Here is a 6,000-nt window from a genome sequence, read left to right on the forward strand (position 1 = left end):
TAATTTTTATCACAAAATAACACCAAATATCTTGTATTTTGAATATAATGTGAGTAGAATACACCTATGATCAAGTTACTGCGTTTATTTGGTTTTAATTTGCAGAAAATGAAGAAAAACGAAGAAAAATGCCCAGTGAGGATGCACGGTTTGCGATACGACCGCACTAAGTACTTAGATGAATTTCTGGACGCGCGCCAATTTTAAAAAAGTATAATAAGCTATTCATCAAAATTCGTGCGAACACACGGATTTCGATGCGGCCGAAATCTGGACGTGCAGAAAAAACCGAGCCCGGTGCGGACGCACTGTAGCACCAGTGCGGGTGGCCTGGCCGCACTGTAGCAGAACACATAACTGGAATATCTTTTGACTCGTAACCATAACTTTTGACTCGTAACTCCGTTTTGGGCTTATGACCACTTTTTGGAAAGCTAATGAGAAGATCTACAACATGAGAATCTAAGAAAGCAAACTTGGAGTCGGAGCATCCGCCTGGATCGACAGACAGCCAGAAATACTCGTTTTCAACACGGTTTCTATTTTTAGCGCACCAGGGACGCGTTTTTACAATCAAATGTGGACAAGGCAATCTGAGAAACAATCCAAAAATAGCACCCACTAACTCCACTCACCATACAACTATGCCTCTTGATCGGGCATAGTCTTTGGCTATAAAAGAGGGGGTTCATTCTCATTCAAGGCATCTTTTCGCAAAGATCAATTTCATCTCTCAAAATCTCTTCTCCACCAATACTTAGCGTAAAATTCTGCAATCAAGGAAGCAATTCAAGGAGGACGAAGAAGAAGATTTCAAGAAGAAGGGAAGAATAAAGGTTATTCATCTAGAGAAGGGTGTAATCTATTTCTTTATTTAATTTCTCTTTATTTTAGCCAATCTTTGTAATGAATTTTTTGTTGAATTCTTACATCTCCATGAGAGGCTAGTTTTTCTCTCTAGAGGTTTAGGTCAATGCATGAACTTGTTTAATTCTATTTTATTCAGTTATTTATTTTTATTATGATTGTTTTATGGGATTTGATTGTTAATTTCTATGATTTATCATTTGTGTTGATTACATAGTTTAGTACTTGAAATCACAGTAGTCCCGCTTTGGAATCGCTTTGTTATGCAAATGATCCAAAGAAGTTAGGATGAGAGGAGAGTACCAAATTATGAACACAAATATCTTCGATTTTGGGATAGAAGCGACCGTACTTTGATATCCATAACCGGAACTATAGAAATTAAGGGTTAGGGTTTGGTGAAGAATGACCGTGAAGTCAAACCTCTACTTATGACACCTAGATTGATTAAGTATTGATACATATTTTGTGTAAACGTGATTGTTAAATATCCCTTTAGGATGGTGACAGCACCTAAAATTCGAGGAACATTAACCCAACCTACCAAAATACTTGTGTCAATAATTAGTCAATATAGGCCAACAAGAGCTCAATGGGTCTAGATAACTAGGGTGAAGAACGATCGTGAAGTCCAAAATTATCTAGGCACGTTATTAATTCACAACCGTGACCCTTTTTAACACTTTAGGTTAGAAACCTCATCAAATCATGCATGAATTTAAACAATACCGAATAGATAGAATTAACAAGGGATTGTAGAACAAATGCCCCTAGATCTTCCAATTCTTGAAAGCAACCAAGTTTCAATTTTACTTTTCTTTTTTACTTTTATTGTTTTAAACCTCCTCTTCTCGGGTATTGAACCCAAAACCTTAGGATTGTTAGAACAAAACCCCCCATTTAATTTTACTTTCTTTCACAAATCTAAAACGAATCGATAGAGTTAAAGATTAGTATTTCTCGATTTCCTTGTGGATCGATAACCAAAGTACTACAATGATAGGTTGTGCGCTTGCAACTAACCTTTCGTTGAGTATTTAGGTTTATAAATTTGAAGGCATAAAGAGTATAAAATAATCACAATTCCCTATCTCCAAAATACTCATCAGTTTGGAGCACTCAAGTAGTGTCTCCAGATGGCAAGATAATAGGGTATTTACAACCCTAATATAACACTTCATTTGAAGGTGTTTAATGAACTCTATTTGTGTCTCTCTATGGGAAGATAATAGGGCATTTACAAGCCAAATACAACACTCCAATTAAAGGTGTTTGTAGCTCTCTAGTAGTGTATCCAGATCGGAAGATAAATAGGGCATTTAGAACCCTAATGCAATACTGCAATTAAAGCTGATTGTAGCACTCGAGTAATGTCTTCAGATGACAAGATAATATGGCATTTAGAACCCTGATACAACACTGCAATTAAAGGTGCTTGGAACACTCGAGTAGTGTCCCAAGATGGCAAGATAATAGGGCATTTACAACCCTAATACAACACTCCAATTGAAGGTGTTTGGAGAACTCTATGTGTGTCTATGGCAAGATAATAAGGCATCTACAACCCTAATACAACACTCTAGTTGAAGGTGTTTGGAGAACTCTATTAGTGTCTCTCGTTGGCATGATAATAGGACATTCACAACCGTAATACAACACTTCAATTAAATGTGCTTGGAGCACTCGAGTAGTGTCCCAAGATGGCAAGATAATAGGGCATTTAGAACCCTAAAATGCAATACTGCAATTAAAAGTGATTGTAGCACTCTAGTAGTGTTTCCAGATCACAAGATAATAGGGCATTTAGAACCCTAATGCAATACTGCAATTAAAGGTGATTGTAGCACTCGAGTAATGTCTTCAGATGGCAACATAAAATGGCATTTACAATGCTAATTACAACACTACAATTAAAAGTTTTTGGAGCACTCGATTAGTGTCTCTAGATGGCAAGATAATAGGGCATCTACAACCCTAATACAACAATCTAATTTTCTGTGTTTGGAGCACTCCAGTAGTGTCTCCGGATGGCAAGATAATAGGGCATTTAGAACCCTAATACAACACTGCAATTAAAGGTGGTTGGAGCACTCGAGTAGTGTCCTAAGTTGGCAAGATAAAAGAGCATTTACAACCCTAATACAACACTCCAATTGAAGGTGTCTGGAGAACTCTATTAGTGTCTCTCTATGACAAGATAATATGTCATTTACATCCCTAATACAACACTCCAATTGAAGGTGTCTGGAGAACTGTATTAGTTTCACCAAACGGCAAGATAATAGGGCATTTAGAACCCTAACACAACACTGCAATTCAAGGTGTTTGGAGCACTCGAGTAGTGTCTCCAGATGGCAACATAATAAGACATTTACAACCCTAAGACAACAGTTCAATTGAAGGTGTTTGCTGAACTCTATTTGTGTCTCTCTATGGGAAGATAATAGGGCATTTACAACCCAAATACAACACTCCAATTAAAGGTGTTTGTAGCTCTCTAGTAGTGTACCCAGATCGGAAGATAAATAGGGAATTTAGAACCCTAATGCAATACTGCAATTAAAGGTGATTGTAGCACTCGAGTAATGTCTTCAGATGACAAGATAATAGGGCATTTAGAACCCTAATACAACACTGCAATTAAAGGTGTTTGGAGCACTCGATTAGTGTCTCCAGATGGCAAGATAATAAGGCATTTACAACCCTAATACAACACTCCGATTGAAGGTGTTTGGAGAACTCTATTAGTGTCTCTTTGGCAAGATAATAGGGCATCTACAACCCTAATACAACACTCCAATTTTTAGTGTTTGTACCTCTCTAGTAGTGTCTCTAGATGGCAAGATAATGGGGTATTTACGACCCTAATACAATACTCCAATTGATGGTGTTTGGTGCACTCGAGTAGTGTCTCTAGATGGCTAGATAATAGCGCATTTACAACCCTAATACAACACTCCAATTGAAGGTGTTTGGAGAACTCCATTTGTGTCTCTCTATGACAAGATAATAGGGCATTTACAACCCTAATACAACATTGCAATTAAAGGTGTTTCGAGCACTCGATTAGTGTCTCCAGATGGCAAGATAATAGGGGATCCACAACCCTAATATAACACTATGATTGATGGTTTTGGAGAACTCTATTTGTGTCTCTCTATGGAAAGATAATAGAGCATTTAGAACCCTAATACAACACTGCAATTCAAGGTGGTTGGAGCACTCAAGTAGTGTCCCAAGTTGGCAAGATAAAAGGGCATTTACAACCCTAATAAAACACTCAAATTGAAGGTGATTGATGAACTCTATTTGTGTCTCTCTATGGGAAGATAATAGGGAATTTACAACCCAAATACAACACTCCAATTGAAGGTGTTTGTAGCTCTCTAGTAGTGTATCCAGATTGCAAGATAATAGGGCATTTAGAACCCTAATGCAATACTGCAATTAAAGGTGATTGTAGCACTCGAGTAATGTCTTCAGATTGCAAGATAATAGGGTATTTACAACCCTAATACAACACTGCAATTAAAGGTGTTTGGAGCACTCGATTAGTGTCTCCAGATGGCAAGATAATAGGGCATTTACAACTCTAATACAACACTCCGATTGAAGGTGTTTGCAGAACTCTATTAGTGTCTCTCTATGGAAAGATAATAGGGCATCTACAACCCTAATACAACACTCCGATTTTTAGTGTTTGTACCTCTCTAGTAGTGTCTCTAGATGACAAGATAATGGGGTATTTACGACCCTAATACAATACTCCAATTGATGGTGTTTGGTGCACTCGAGTAGTGTCTCTAGATGGCTAAGATAATAGGGCATTTACAACCCTAATACAACACTCCAATTGAAGGTGTTTGATGAACTCTATTTGTGTCTCTCTTTGGGAAGATAATAGGGCATTTAAAAGCCAAATACAACACTCCAATTAAAGGTGTTTGTAGCTCTCTAGTAGTGTACCCAGATCGGAAGATAAATAGGGAATTTCGAACCCTAATGCAATACTGCAATTAAAGGTGTTTGGAGCACTCGATTAGTGTCTCCAGATGGCAAGATAATAGGACATTTACGACCCTAATACAACACTCCGATTGAAGGTGTTTGGAGAACTCTATTAGTGTCTCTTTGGCAAGATAATAGAGCATCTACAACCCTAATACAACACTACAATTTTTAGTGTTTGTACCTCTCTAGTAGTGTCTCTAGATGGCAAGATAATGGGGTATTTACGACCCTAATACAATACTCCAATTGATGGTGTTTGGTGCACTCGAGTAGTGTCTCGAGATGGCTAGATAATAGCGCATTAACAACCCTAATAGAACACTCCAATTGAAAGTCTTTGGAGAACTCTATTGTGTCTCTCTATGACATGATAATGGGGCATTTACAACCCTAATACAACACTCCATTTAAGATGGTGTTTGGAGAACTCTATTAGTGTCTCTCTATGGCAAGATAATAGGGCATCTACAACCCTAATACAACACTCCAATTTTTAGTGTTTGTACCTCTCTAGTAGTGTCTCTAGATGGCATGATAATGGGGTATTTACGACCCTAATACATTACTCCAATTGATGGTGTTTGGTGCACTCGAGTAGTGTCTCTAGATGGCTAAGATAATAGGGCATTTACAACCCTAATACAACACTCCAATTGAAGGTGTTTGATGAACTCTATTTGTGTCTCTCTTTGGGAAGATAATAGGGCATTTAAAAGCCAAATACAACAATCCAATTAAAGGTGTTTGTAGCTCTCTAGTAGTGTACCCAGATCGGAAGATAAATAGGGAATTTAGAACCCTAATGCAATACTGCAATTAAAGGTGTTTGGAGCACTCGATTAGTGTGTCCAGATGGCAAGATAATAGGGCATTTACAACCCTAATACAACACTCCGATTGAAGGTGTTTGGAGAACTCTATTAGTGTCTCTTTGGCAAGATAATAGGGCATCTACAACCCTAATACAACACTCCAATTTTTAGTGTTTGTACCTCTCTAGTAGTGTCTCTAGATGGCAAGATAATGGGGTATTTACGACCCTAATACAATACTCCAATTGATGGTTTTTGGTGTACTCGAGTAGTGTCTCGAGATGGCTAGATAATAGCGCATTGACAACCC

The sequence above is a fragment of the Carex rostrata genome, chromosome 16, assembly GCF_964058835.1.
Source record: "Carex rostrata chromosome 16, lpCarRost1.2, whole genome shotgun sequence".
Classification (NCBI taxonomy): Eukaryota; Viridiplantae; Streptophyta; class Magnoliopsida; order Poales; family Cyperaceae; genus Carex; species Carex rostrata.